At 39.1% G+C, this 16,027-nt stretch overlaps 1 long non-coding RNA gene across 1 annotated transcript; it reads left to right on the forward strand.

Moving 5' to 3' along the window:
* Positions 1-1,487: 1,487 nt before the first annotated feature.
* Positions 1,488-14,852, forward strand: LOC120438527. Its single transcript, XR_005611978.1, has 3 exons — positions 1,488-1,544; positions 3,297-3,470; positions 14,821-14,852. It is a non-coding gene; the product is annotated as an uncharacterized LOC120438527 (long non-coding RNA).
* The last annotated feature ends 1,175 nt before the right edge of the window (positions 14,853-16,027 follow it).

The raw sequence follows: 16,027 nt of genomic DNA on the forward strand, positions 1-16,027 counted from the left end.
GCTCCTCCTAATATAGTCTAAAAGCCACCCCAAGCAACACAATTTGAACTTTCCCCTATCAGTGATCCCTCTAACTAAGTGTGTGTATGTCTCGTCTGTCTGTGCGCCGATGCTCTCTGAACCTTAGTTGACCTCAACTCAAGCAACCAGGCTAAAGCCATCCTGTGTGTAATGATCTTAACTTCTCTTTAACTTGCAGTTAAACTCTGGTTTCAGTTTCACTTCTGCAAAAGCATGCAACTTCAAAAGCCTATAACTTCCTGTCAGCCTGCAGTCAGCTTCTCACCCACTGAAGTCTGAACTTCAGTGTAAGAATATAAAACATTCAATAGCCTTAAAATTATAGATTCAACTCAACAGTTCGAAGTGGTTATAACTGGACTTGTAATAAAGACTGATATAATACCAATATATTTGAACATCTAAATGCATCTGGGAAAGCAACCTCACTATTAATACTGAAATGATAATGATGATTATAGAGATAGCAGCAAATAATAGCAGGAAAATATTTCTCCTCTCAATACTGCATTTTTAGGTAAACAGCTGCAAAAAACTTTGTTGTTTGCAAAACTCAGTAACTTTTTTGAAGAAGTAACTATATAATTAATTGCCCAACATTGGTCATTATTTACTGTATTTTGCAGACAGAGTTACAGACTCTCTCCCAGACCACAGACTCATAATACAAGTCAGAGCTTTATAAAAAAGAAAAGAAAGAAAGTTTGGAATGTGTGTTTGTCTTGAAGATGTAAGAAGATCACATGGTGCTTTTTATTATTGTGTTGGTTTGTTTCCTGTCTCTTGGATGGAGCCCAGCTGTGCGTGGCCCCTGGGCCTGTGGTCAGAGTGTGTGCTGGATAATCCGGCCCAGGATGAGGCCAAACTGACATGGGATGAAATGTCTGTCACATAATTGAGCCTAATTTAAAAACATCCTCCATAAATATTGAATAATAACAATAATAATAAAGGGTCAGAAGATGACTTGTTGGAATGAAAATGAGCTTGTAGTTTGTCTGCTTTAATCATGTGACTGGAAAAAGGTGTTGGACTTCAAATATGTCCGTTTCTTTCACACTTCACCTTTAAAAGTGAAGCCATGTGGTTCCTGGCAGGAAAAACACGACTTTTTCAAGTCTTTGTCCTGTTTTTATGATAAATGTACGACTTTAATGTGAAACATTCAGAGTTTTTTCTCTTGTTGTGTTTGTTTGAAGCTGCTTCCTGTTGGCTTCAGCTGTTTGGAGTTTCCATTTTCTAAACTTCTACATTCTGAACCTTCTTCAGCTCTGAACAGATGATGAAACACTGAATGATTTCAAGCACTTTGTTTAATAAACTTACATCTTTCATTCTTTATACAGATTGATGGACTGTGATTTGTCAAAGATCAGCTGTGATTATCTGGCAGCAGCACTGAAGTCCAACCCCTCCCATCTGAGAGAGCTGGACCTGAGTAACAACAACAAGCTGCAGGATTCAGGAGTGAAGCATCTGTGTGGTTTCCTGGAGAGTCCAGGATGTGGACTTGAAACTCTGAGGTCAGTCACATGTTTTAGTTGTGCTGAGATGAATATGATGTGAAAGTTGTGCTGACACTGCGGATCAGTAGGCCCGCAGACCTCTATACAGGAAGTCTGGTTCAGCTCTGTGTAGAACTTCTGATCCCTGATCCTCTGAGTCTGACTCAGTAGATAATGCAGAGTTCTGAGCTGATGTGGGTGAGCGGACTCAGGCAGCCTGACAGAGTTGATGTCCAGGTCTTCCCTGCTTGTCCTGAAACATAAACATGAGTATCCTTGCAGGTCAGATCTTATCAGTCACACCTGTTAGTGCAGCTCTCCTCTAGATTGTAGTGCTTGTTAAACTAGGATGATTTTAGGAGCCTGGACCGCAGATCCAAGGCAAGTTATGACTTGGAAAGACTAAACCCCAACCTATTAGAGGTGTTTGCACTAACATAGAGAAATACTCAGATTTACACCTTTAGTGTCTCACAAAGGGTTAAAAAGTGAATGTGCACAGAGAGGTTGGTGGTGAGATGGGCACTTCCAGCACTGTAGATGTGTTCCAGCTCAGTGTTCATGGAAATAATCCGGAGAGCAGGATTCCTTGATGAATGTCACATCTTCTTAAAGTTATAATCCACAGGGAAAACTGTGAAACTGTCGATCTGATATCTACTCAGCCAATCAGGTGTTTGATCTCCAGCCCCACCTTATTATCAGTTTCTCTCTTTCACATCTGAATTATCTCTTTCACTTTAGCATAATCCATTTTAATCCAAACACCTTTCTCTTTAAACTCTGTCAGTCACAGTATATCCAGTACAATCCTCTTCTTCACTGAGTCACACATTCAGAGATCAGAGTGTCCTGTGTGCTCTCATTCACTCACACTCACTCTCATATGGCTGAAGTCTGTTTGTACACAGGCTAATCTGGGACTCTCCACCATTTGACCCTAGAAATAAAGAAGCTTCTTGGATGAGAGGTGAAACGTCTTCAAGAAACTTAAAGAAGTCCAGACGCCTTTTTTCTAAGCTCTTTAGATGACTGCGAACCTTCACAGACACCTCATCAGTGGGACTCTCAGAGCTACCAGCCCTTTGCTACAATCACAAAGCTCTTCATTGAAATCAATGATATCAAAGCTGGAATCCAATGAGTCCAAGTCTTCTGCTGATTCAGCATCACATTCATCTTTGCTCCTTGTTCTGCATCCCCACCATGGACTTCATTCCTTTCCAAGCCAGCCTTGAGTGTCCTTTATTCAGCTCATCCTCTGCTTTACTTTTACACCTGATTTTAGCGGCTTTATCTCTCTTTCAACAAGTTTCTGTGCCTCAGTCTTTTTCTTCTCTCCCTCATAACAAGACAGCTTCTTCTGCCTGAGAACATGTTGGAGTGATTTACTAATCCAGGGCTGCTTATTGGGGAAAATACTTCCTGTTTTCAAAGTAATCCCCATTTTTCCCAGAAAGAAATGTAAGTAGAAATAAATGATCTAAGTGAGAACATGAGCCTTTAAAAAGGCTCTTCTGAGGCTGCTGCCAGTGGTCAAAGCCTCCAACAAAGCTCTGTAAGTAAATCTGTGATCATAGCTTTAGTTTTTAAATGCTTATCCTAGTTAACACAGATCAGGTGGAACAACTCAAATCAAATATCAAAAATATTAAGTGATCATCGGTACTCAGTTTGTTCAATACTGAATACATTGGAGCACAAATAGTATCTCATTACACTTCAACATAAGTGTTTTATTTTTGTAATTGTTTATCTGTTATTTTTCAGACTGAGTCACTGTGACCTGTCAGAGAGAAGCTGTGAAGCTCTGGCCTCAGGTCTCAGCTCTCAGACCTCTAACCTGAGACAGCTGGACCTGAGTAACAATAACCTGAAGGATTCAGGCGTGAAGCTTCTGTCTGAAGGACTGAAGAGTCCACACTGTACACTGGAAACTCTCAGGTGAGATGAAGCATTTTTCTTTCATCAACTGACAGAATTAGCAGATTAATAATAAGGCAGTCCTCTAATAAGAGGAGAAGTGGAGGTGTTTTGAAGGGCAGCATACTCTTATGTTAACAAGACAGGAAGTAGTTCCTGGGAACTGCTTCCTTTGTTATTGTCTAAGTAGAATCATGATGGTAAAACAGTGAGTTTGCAGAGGTGAATCCACAGCACACAACACAACAATGCTGCTGCGTGCTGAAAGCAGACTTCTCACAGATTCTGAGACTGCAGGTTTCATCACTGTCCAACCAAAATTCACTGAACCAGCAGTAAATGAACGTCCAAAACTACGCTTCATGTTTAAAAAACAGATGATCAGGGGGATTTGTGTTTACATCTTTGTTGTGTAATCTGTTCACCTGCTGTTTCAGCTGTTTGGTGGTTGTTGAGATGGTTTTGTGACCTTTCAGCTGAGATTCTGACATTTCTGTAGATATTACACATGTCTAATTACTTTGTATAGCATGAATGGCCATAACGAGGTTTTTAACAGTAAGAAAAGTTGTAAAACTTAAGAAAATATAGTTAAAAGTCCAAAACCTTCTACGTCTGGTCGCTTGTGGTAAGGAGCAGATCAAGCGAGTAAAGAATTAGGTTATAATTATAAATGGCTTCAACAGCACATTCAGGTCTGTGAGACTCATTCAGACACTGAGCCGTGGCTCTGTGCTACATGCACATATTTCTGCATCTCTGCCATTCAGACACACTTTATATATAGTTTATTTTATGTAGTATTCAATACTGAACTGTACATTTAGTCTTTTTAAAGGCAGCAATTTGTATTCAGTGTTTTCATAAAAGCCTTATTTTTATCCATTTACTGCTATTAGGAAGAACACGTGAGGTTTAAGACCTGGACCAGTTTGAAACCTTTTGTCCTCCACAATGAAAATGGGTGGAAATAAAAATGGGTCTCACTTTAGCCAGCTCCTAATTTTATCAGTCCTACTCTCAGCGTCTCCTGTATATCTCCTATATAAATGTTGCACTCAGCTTTGTGGTCTCCAGTATCACTGAAATGCAGCCAGATGCTGCTCGTTTTGCCTTTTCACTCTTTCCTGACACGCTTGCATTTCAGTACAGCTCCCATTTCTCTGTGTACCTGGTCTCTACCACTACCCTGCTGTCTATGGGACATGTCTTCTTTCACATAATGGTATGATCCCAGTCTGTCTCTTAAAGTGTTTGGCCACATGGTTTGCTCATCAGAATAACATCTCAGCCGTGCTCACATTGATTATCAGCAAGCCTGATAATTCATCAATATTTGACCTATGAAATTATCTCAAGGGCTGGATTTGGCCCACGGGCCATATGTTTGACACCCCTGGTTTACACAGTTTGGTATTCAATGTACGAGTTAGCTCTCAGCTAACTAGCAGACAAGCTAACTGCTGGGACTGCGTCTTTCTAACCAGAGCGTCAGACACTCAGACTGGTTTTCTTTGTGGATGATGATGTGTTCTCACACTGATCCTTCATGCTGATGCTGCCATCCACCCACTGCTCCTGGATTCCTCATCATCATCTCCATCAGCCCTCACAATACTCCACCTTCATCAGCTTCATGTTCAGGAGCCTGGATGGACAGTAATTCTTTCCATGGGTTATGGTGGGACATTGAGAGCTGAAGTCAAACAGCAGTGAGAAATGAAAGACTGATTCTATTTAGTCTTGTGATGTGCAGCTTTGTTCAGAGCATTAAGGCCCAGCAAAGATTACTGAGGTCACAGAGTCACTGATGAAACCTGTGTGCTCATAGAAACTGAAACCAGATGAACCAGAATAGAAGGACATTAAAATGAAGTGTCAGCTGCACAAAGCTGTTCAGTTGTTGGTGTGAGTTATTTAAATGGAGGATGGAGTCAGACTTTAAGCTGCTGGACTCAGTCACTATATCCTGTTCTCCTCATAGAACCTGGATACACAGACTCACCTGTGACACAGGGACACACAGTGTGGGCTACACACACATTAGAAAGTGGATCAGTCACACTTGTGCAATCATTTGTTGTGCTGGGAAACCATGAACACTTTGAATCACCATTAATGGCTTTGTTACAGCAACATGCAATCATGAGTTCAAAGTAGTGTATTGTGTCCTTATGTTAATAGTACTGCAGTATGAGAAGTGCAACATTCAGTGTGCAGAAACAAATCAGGTGCTTTCTAACAGCAGTGTTCCCTTTAACACAGCAGCAGTTCAAATATTTCTGTCAGTCTGAGCTGAAACATGAATCTAATCAAATATCAAATCAAAGTTCTTTGCCTCTGCCAGGACGTCAACATCTGATCTAGTTTTTTACAAAGTTCCCCTCAGAGTCCAGAGCCACCAACATACCTTTGACCAACAGCAAGTGAACATTTATAAATGTGTGTTTTCAGAACAGGAACCAGCAGAACTATTGTTCTGTTATCAGGGACAAGGGCGTAGATTTGGTTTTGGCATTGGTGGGGACGGATGATTCAACCACCGAACCCTGCCCTGTTTCTTTTTTTTTTCCTTTTTGTCTTTGCTTCTTGATAAAAAAGGAGAAATATACTTGCCTACATATGCTATTCTACATGCTTTTAAACCATTTAAAATCACAATTCATAGTTTTATATGTGAATTATATAATGTTAAATTACTATTAAACAAATGACTGACTAAGTATTTTAGACTTTAGTTTACTTCAGCCATATTCCATATAAATCAGGTATCATACAAAAATAAAAATAGCTTCAAATACAGTCATGACAATAAAAGGACTTAAGGACTTAACAACATTCCTTCAGTTATAGTACACCAACATCTCTGATACATTAGCACTAAGGGAACACTGAATGACCTGTTGGGTGTCCATAAAACTACTCGTCTAAGATTAGCACAAAGTAAAAGATCTCTCAGCAAAATTATGCAACATTTTAGGCACTATTGCCCCGATCAGCTCAGTGAGCTGGGATTTTTTATTCTAAACATGAACTACTGTTACAGCAACAGACATGGACACAACAACTCAATGTCCACTATGTGAAGGAGGCAAACACATGACTTCTCCTCTCGTTAACTGAGATAAACTGCTGGCATATTTGTTTTCCATCTATACTGTCCAGTCTCTCCTGGTGGACATACAGCAGCATTGTTTAATCTCATTTGAGTCACTGTTGACCTCAGACATCTTTTTAGTCTTCTGAGAGCACTGAAGCTTCTTTCAGCCTCAGCACATGCGTTTTATCCTCAGATTAAAATTATTATGTGCTTGATGTGCCTCACCTTTGGCCCTGGCTCCTCCCCTCTGACTGCACTAGGACATATTGCCATCTGATAAAATAACACATGGATTCGTGCCATATAAAAAGTGAGACATGTCAATTCAGATTCTTTGTCAAACATACACTAATGAAACAATTTACATCAGCAGCCTCACAATTGTCATGATAATAAATACTAGTTAATCTACAGCACCACCTGTGACCTCTTCACCTCTGAGCTACAACATGGCAGAGCTGCTTCTGTCACCTGATAAATAACAGTGAGACAAATACATGCAGTCACACGTGCTTCAAATACAGTCATGAACCAACAAGTCATCATCACATTTCACCTGTGATCTTGTGTCACCATCACTCTCTGAGCTTTGTGTTGGTTCTTCTATCACCTGACAAATAGGACATACATGACAATAAGAATAAAATGTGGAGCTGCTTCAGTGTTTCTGTCACTTTGTGCAGCACAACCTTGGTGTTGTGCGTGATGCAGGGACGTGTTCAAAGGCAGACGTCTGGCAGCAGCATCATATTTGATGCAGTATCTGCACTGAGTGTGCTGACTTTATTTCAAATGTCCCACTGCTGTGCAACATGAATCACATGTTCAGCACATTTCTGTAACTCCCAGGTAACCATGGTTACCCAGCCACGCCCAGTAGTCTCCAGAGAGACCAACAGCAGGTTCATGTTGTAACGCCGTGGCTTTCGTAGTCTCTCTTTTTCTACAGCTCATGTGTTCTTCTTGTGATGCTGCGTCTTGAGGCTCATACATGCCCTCATTTGTTGATCCTAAGAACGTTCCTCAGACCGACTTCTTCAACAACACAAACCTGCAGTTTGTAGCTACTCACTTCACTGTGGCGTTTGTTAGCTTGTCTTTCTTTGGTTTATCTAGACTCCTCCCACCAGCTGATCCAACGTAGTCTGCCAAGCCTCCCACCTCTGTTTGTTTGGGTTTGTTTGCTGCCATCAACAGTGTGTAATGCATTTAAGTGATACTTCAGACATGAAGTACTCCGACGATAAAAAACTCAACTTTGCTTCCAGATAACTTTAGTTGTATCAACACTGCCTCCTGGAACAGTTTAAAATGAACATGTCAAAGATCTGTACCTGTCTCCATGTTTCTGTCCCCGCCCCTTTCTTTCTGTCCTGGGTCATGTGAGCGCTGCAGTAGTATTAGGCCCACCCTCAATGCTCTCATTGGCTGAGACACATAATGACGCCCATTTCAAGCCAGCACTGGTCAACATCCCTCCTGTGACCCATGGCTTTATATTCAGAGCCAGTGAGCACTTTCACAATAATCATGATTTTAAAAACTGTGATTAAAATTATTGCTGACGTTAATCAATTAACGAGTTAACGAGATAATAACAGGTTAAGTTGCCCTAATAATTAGACTTTGATGACAAACTGATGTGATCTCCACACTGTAAAATATAACTTGTTGTTTCAACTTAAAAATATCAGGTACAGGGCTGCCTTAAAATTTTAAGTTAAGTCAAGAAATAGAGTTTGTTCTTATAACACAACCAATTGTTATCTTAATGAAAAATCACATGTTGTCTAAACTTTCGTCTTAGTTTAGTTGACTGAGATTTGTTAGTCAGTTCAACTCCTTTAATTGTCATTTTTACTTGGGAAAACCCTTTCAGCTAAATTAAAATAATCTATTGTTTAAACTCTTGTCCTAGTTCAGTTGACTTGGGTTTTTTAGTTAATTCAAATACTTTAGTAGTTCTTTTAACTTAGGAATCTATTTTAGCTTAACTAACATAATCTGTTAGCTAAGTTGATTTAAGTTTATTAATTAACTGAGCTCCTTAAGCTAGCTGAGTGAACTTGTAAATCAGTTTCATTTTAATTATCAGAGTTGATTGACTGGATGTAAAGAAAAATGTGTATTAAACATCTTAAGTTTTGTTTTTGTTTTTTTAGCTTTCTAACATCCATTTCAGCAAAACTACCTGTTAGGTTTATCTTAGATCTCAGGTTTAAATATCTACATTCCTTTAAATTAATTTTCTGTTGTTTACAGAAAAAAAATAAAACCCCACAGATTCCATTAAAGTCTATCTGATCATTTCAGGCAGAAAGTTTGTTTTAAGAACATGACAAGACAATTACTAATGAGCACCCAACATTCACCATTTATTGTACCATCTTAGTCATCTGAGAAACAGAAAAATCTGTGACGTAGCTCATCAGGCTCACAATCCATCAAAACTCAAAGGTTGCTCCCTGTGAAACAATAAATTTGAACTTGGTCTTGAGCCCAGTTTGGGTGAAGATTAAATTCTGACCAATACTCTAGGAGCAGTAGTGATTCTTGTGAAGTAACAACATAAAGTCTGCATTAATGTAATGTATCAACGGAACACTTGCTATTTTAGAAAAGTTATTCTTTACATTTGCAAAATTTTTAAACTTCATTGTGCTCAGTCACACCTGTTAGCATAAAACTTGAAATATTAAAATAGTACAAAACCTTTGATAAGTGACAGTAAAGATCAGTTTATAACAACTAAGACATCAAACTCTTGTATTTGTCTTCGTTTACAATTGCAACAAATTCCACAGAACCAATATCTCTGAAAATGAGTGCATGCTTCTGAAACATTTGATAATATGGATATTTCAGAAACATCAGTTTGAGTCTGCTCAATTGCAAAACAAAGGAAAAACTACTGACTTGCATGAGATAAGCATCTGCAGAGTCCACCATTATATTGTTGTTCACATAAGTTTCTTAAACCATGAACAAATGAGTAATTGTTTAATCTGGGATGTAAAGTGTAGTCATTTAGTGACATACAAAAGTGAGAATGAGAACTTGCAAGAATAAAAAAACAAACAGTAAAATTAAAAACTGTCCTTAACACCAAGGCAATTGTATGCTGTCAGCATACAATTACAGTTCTGCATGGCTTTCTGCAAGAGTCTGTTTCTTAGACCATGCACTGGTGAGATGCACTGCCTTCCACCAATGTTCATTAGGATGTTCTGAATGACTTCAAAGATGTCCTTAAGTTCCTTTGGATAGTCTATGTTGAAGGCAAAAAGAAGGCCCATCAGCATGGAAATGGCACTTGAGACATTCCTCAGATTAGACAGGATTACTGCCGCCTCAAGGACAACCAACACATCGATGATGTCTTCTTCTTTCACCATCGCAATGCCAACTTTCATCCTCTTAGAAAACGTGTCTTCAATACCTGTCGGCTATAAAAGGGTTCAAAGACAAAAAAAAAAAAAAAATTACACAATTACAATTACACAATATCCCTTGTGCTTAAGAATTCATGTCTTTCCAAAGAAGAGCCATACTGATGCTTTGGATGATGGTGATTGGCTTTGGGTAACACTTATTAGTTGTTAAAGTTTTTCAGAATGAGATATGCACCCCATGTTACAAATCCATTTCTTGCTTTAAACAAAGACCATGTTCATAAATAACTGAGCATGTCTTCAATTGCAGAATTCAAACAAAATTTTCAATTTAAATGGTAAATGGGATGTATTTGTATAGCGCTTTACTAGTCCCCTAAGGACTCCAAAGCGCTTTACACATTCAGTCATTCACACACATGGGTGGATGACTGAATCGTGACTCAAGAGTTGACAGTTCGTCTTATAATCGGAAGGTTGCGGGTTCGAGCCCCGGCTCCGACAGTTTCAGTCGTTGTGTCCTTGGGCAAGACACTTCACCTGTTGCCTACTGGTGGTGGTCAGAGGGCCCGGTGGTGCCAGTGTCCGGCAGCCTCGCCTCTGTCAGTGCGCCCCAGGGTGGCTGTGGCTACAATGTAGCTTGCCATCACCAGTGTGTGAATTTAAATCTACGTATGCTAAATATTGGCTGTGCTCTAAACCAAATCTGGCTGAGAATACATGAAATGTGCAAACTGCAGCTACACTACAGGATCAGATTATGGCTCCATAGACAATGCTTCTTTAATCAGTTTATTGATTAGAGTTTATTTTTTCCCCCTATATTAACAGCATGAAAAAAGAGCATATAGACATGGCTGAACAGGTTGCATAATTGGCACTGAATATCAACATCCACCTTTACCCAGCTGCCCAATGACTCTGGGCCAGTAACCTTTAATTGCTTACCCAGTCTACACAGTCTCTTTTCCAGGGTCCAGGACATTTCACCAAAGTATTGCCCCGACAGCTGTAGCAGCCACTGCAGCCCCTTAAATATCCTAATATCTCTGCCATTACAATATACAATGTGAGAAATCAAACGTAAAGCTGAAGTGAACAGTACAGCAGCGAAATGTCAAAGACCCTGGTGAAGACATGAATAAACACAAGACACTAATAATATCAATGCTAGCTTGCCAGTTAGTTTCTCTGAAACCCAGACCAAATCCAGTGTCAAAGATCTTGTAATAATACATTTGGTGAGGAAAAAGTACACATGTTATCATGTGGCATCTATTGTTTCATAGATGCCACATGTTTCATTTAAAATCCACTGTGGTGCTGTCATTATTAAATTTACTAAAAGAAACAATGCTAACCTTCACAGTCTTGAAAGTGTGTGAGGGATCTTCCTTTAGAAAATGAGGTCCTCTGTCCTCTTCCTTTGTGTAGGGCTCTGGTCAAAGAAGTCAAAAGAAAACAAAACACTTTTTAAACAGTGTTTATGAAGCATGTAGACAGCTCCAAATTCACAGCTTTTGATACATAATTCCATCAATATATGATTATCATTGGAGATTTTGAATCAGGCTTATCAGGACATTCAAGTAGAATATGATATCCAACCTACCACCAATATACACAGATTCTGTAAAAGTTACCACACTAAATGTCCAGTTGTGAAATATGATGACAGACTTTACTTATCAGCTTTCTTTCAATGAGTTCATCAGTTGAACTGGATAACCTAAAACTTAAACAAAGGATTAGATTTCGCAGTTGAACACTTACATCATCTCCGAAGCATTTTATGAGCCTAGTTAGCCTTTCTATGCCGCTCTTGATTTTGTACAGCTCCACGAACCTCTCCATAATGGTCAAGCACAGCAAAAAGGAACCCTTTCAGGCCAACAGATGTAAGACGGGCAAATTCTGCTTCAACCTGAGCAATAGAAAAAGAGGGGTGGAGAGTACAGGCAGAATAAAAAAAAAGATTCTTTGAGACCCAAATTTAAGCAAACGGTCATCTGAGGCCCATTAGAGAAAACACAAACACACAAAAGCAAACAAACAAAAAGATGCACTTTGCCATTCAGCAAACAAAGAAGTTCAGAGAACAATAAGCTCTGTCTTGAAATCTTTTAAAGTAGAATGATTGTGAAAATGACTTATGTGATGTAAAACTTTAGTAAACGTGCGATTAAAAAGAACACTGAGTAAAAGGACAAGTAACAGTTTCCTTATTCCTCAGATGTTTACCTTGATGAGCAATACTGTTTTAGTCCAACTGCCTCATTAAAGTTACACAACAGGCTTTTTACATTAAAGCCAGCAAGTCCATTACATACTCCCTTTTTAGATCTGAAATACTGTGCACATTCTGTGTATATGTAGTGGACAGCAATTTACCCAAAAGAGCGCAAAGTTTGCAAGTCCACCTCATTTAAATGACAAAGTCAGATGTGATCATCTAGACCTGTGAAAATAAATTAATGACAAACTTGCAGTTATGGATGTTATTACAACCACAAGAACCTAAACAGTCTGCTCCATTGCTTTTGTTAATGAATCACTTGTTGGTAACAGGTCTGAATATTTAGTTTATGCCACCTGCATGTGATCATCAATAGTGCCATATTACTTCTTAAGAAGTACCCTGACACTACAATCTTTTTATCATTTGTTCTACAGAGCTATTAAGTTACAATATAATCTGAGGTGTTTCCAGTATGACAAAATGCACAAATTGTAACTTACCATTTGACTCCACTGACAAAAATAAATCCCCAGCATCAAGTTTGGCTTCACAGACCTAAAATAAGTAAAATAAAAATATATGTTATAATTATATTGTTTTCGCCATTTATTCATGTTTGGTAATTTTCTGACATATAAACAATGTTAGTTTTGTTACAATACAGGGAATGCAGTTTAATTAAAAGGTAAATTATGCAAAAAAAAAAAAACTTCTGCAGTATACCATGCCAAAAATCAGTGTCTCTGATGCCAATTATTTTATCACTACAGCTCTTTTAGTATGGAAACTCACACAATCTAGTCATACTGATCACAAGAGTTCAAAAATAAGTCAAAATAGTGAGCTGTTGTTAAGCATAAAGCATTTCAGGGAAAGAAATAACTGCACAATAGAATTAAAGCAAATAATAAACACACTGGAGGACTATCTGATAAAAACTAATATAATGCTGGTTTGTAGACCATATTTTGTCTCAGTCCTCAGTGCACTCTCACAGCTTAGCATGCAGCAGTTCATAACAACTTAAGTGATTACATAGGGGTAAACAGATGACAACAAGCACCGGAGTCCTGCCAAAAAGTTCTTTTTGAACCCAGCCAGTTATTGGAAATATTGCCAAAATGAACTTCCACCAAAATACAACAGCCTGTGAACTTGAAAGAAATTTACAAGTACAGAGACAATATGAAATAAGCTTTATTAATTAGCTGAGTTAGCTTGCTAATATCGCAACAGTGGTTGAGTGCACAACCTTAAAGCTAGTGGCACAATACTTGTGATTTGGTCAGCGCCACATTAAACCCATAAAAAAGGCCATATGTCAGTTTATTAGGTCAAGTTTGGTCATGACACACAAGCTGGACCTTGTCGGCTAAAGTTACATTAGCTAAAGCAAACATTTCGGTAAAAGAGAAAAACACACATCATGCCATAAATTCAAAACATGTTCCAACTTTTGTACCTCTCTTTCCTTATAGTTATAACCAATGTTACTCACCTTGAAAGCATATTCCAAAGAAGACGATCAGAAAACGTCCAAGTAAAGTGAGCATGTCGTTAACCGCCAATTCCCCATGATGCACCTCGGTAGCAGTCACGTGAGGCAGTTTTGAATCCTGCTGTGCTCAACTTACCCACGTTGTCAAGTTCACATAAGTTTCTGATTTAGCTGGACATGAGTTTTCAAGTTAGCTTTTTTTGGTGTAATTGGGACGTTTTTAACTTGTAATTCTATGTTATAACAACAACTTCAGTCATCTATCGTCAAACTGATATAGAATAATATGTTGAAATAACAAACATCTAGAATTACATTTTACAGTGCATGTTTCCTTTGTTGGACTGTGGGCGAGTGTCAGAACTGAATGTACTGAGTAACATGTAGAGTTTAAACATGTGTCAGTTCCAGTTTCAGAGCTCTAAAGTGCAGCTATCATGTTAGGAATATGTGAGGAATAGACAGAAACACTGAGGTCAAATCTTTATTTTACCACTCGCTGCATTCTTGATGTTCATGAATTCAGCAGCTCCCAGTTTGAGTTCAGGAGACAGACGCCCTCTCTACTTTGAAGATCAGCTTCAAACTTTCCTTTTTGATAAAGCTTATAGTTCGAGCTGGGTCAGGTGACCCTGAACCATCCCTTAGTTATGCTGCTATAGGCTCAGGCTGTTGGTGGACTTCCCATGATGCTCTGCTTTCTTCTCCCCTCTTTTCACTCCTGATGCTTTTATATGTCACTACTGCATGTCCTTAACTTTTGTCTTCTCTCTCCTTAGTTTGTGTTTTGTTCTTGTCTCTCTGAGCTCATCTCTTCTCTTTCCCCTCACCCTGCAACCAGTCATGGTAGATGCTCCTCCTGGAGCCTGTTTTCACTGGGAGGATCTTTGTGTCAAAGGGAGTTCTTCTTCCCACCATCACCAAGTGCTGCTCACAGTGGATTGTCTGATGGTTGGGGCTTTCTCTCTAATATTGGAGGCTGTTACCTTACACTGTTAAACAGCTTCAGATGACTGTTGTTGTCTGTTGGGTATTGTCACTTATAAATAAAGTTACATTGAATGGATGTAAATGGATAGATGTTATTGTGACAAAGAGAAAACGGTTGTTGACAGATAGATTGTTGTTTTGTGTGTCTGCAGTCTGTCAGGCTGTCTGATCACAGAGGAAGGCTGTACTTCTCTGGCCTCAGCTCTGAGCTCCAACCCCTCCCATCTGAGAGAGCTGGACCTGAGCTACAATCATCCAGGAGACTCAGGAATGAAGCTGCTGTCGGCTGGACTGAAGGAACCAGGGTGGAGACTGGACACTCTCAGGTATGAAGAATGTCTGATAGAGGAGGAAGAGCTGGAAACATTTCCTGTGTCCTTCACTCACTTCCTGTTTGTTTCCTGCAGATGACACATGAACAATCACACATGCAGGAATATTTTCAGGGACAGTGTTAGGGTTCAAAAATATTGAGGAGGAATCCAAAATAATGACCACTGATCCGGCCGTGTGCAATTAGACGGCATTTTAATGAATTACACATGCGGAGTCCGAACACTGTGCAGATTTCAGCGTCGAACTGTCTTACAATAGTCAAAGGCTTTATAGGGTTTCTGTTGTCAGGCAGATCCAGTACAGCATACATCAGCCTAAACCACAAACGTTCAGTTAACTTTGAACACAGTTTTTAAAAAAGAACATTGTCTTCGACTCGGTGCTTCCCCTCAGCTCGTCTTCGCTGTCGCTTATCTCTGGGACATCTGGTGTACTTCCTGGAACAGACTAACACGTACACACCCCCACTTTGCAGTTGCAAGCAAAACATGATTAAACTCTTACCTACTCAAAGGAGTCTATCTAATATGTGTGTATGTATATGTCAGCTTCTGCTGCCCTCTGTTTCACCTCTCAGCTCCCCAGCCAGACCTTGTAACCTTTCCACTAGACAGAAGGCCAGCACAACTGAAACTATGTGTGTGTGTATGTGTGTAATAATCTTGACTGATATATAAAATATATAAAACAAATGTTTCAATCTAATACAACTACTTAAAGCTTAATCAAAGCTTAATCAAAGATAAATGCATAAAAGACAATAGCATCATCAAAACTGCTCCTCAGAATTATTGCACTGAGACTCTGCTTTCGGTTTCACTTCTGCAGAAGCATGCAACTTCAAACACATGTAACTTCCTGTCCCTGCAGTCTACACAGAAACATTATAGGAGCATTGAAAAGCATTTAAAATTATAGATTCAACTCAACAATTTAAAGTGGTTCTTGCTGGACCTGTAATAAAGACTGATATAATACCAATATATTTGAACATCTGAATGCATCTGCATGCAACATCACTAT

The sequence above is a fragment of the Oreochromis aureus genome, linkage group 3, assembly GCF_013358895.1.
Source record: "Oreochromis aureus strain Israel breed Guangdong linkage group 3, ZZ_aureus, whole genome shotgun sequence".
Taxonomy (NCBI): domain Eukaryota; kingdom Metazoa; phylum Chordata; class Actinopteri; order Cichliformes; family Cichlidae; genus Oreochromis; species Oreochromis aureus.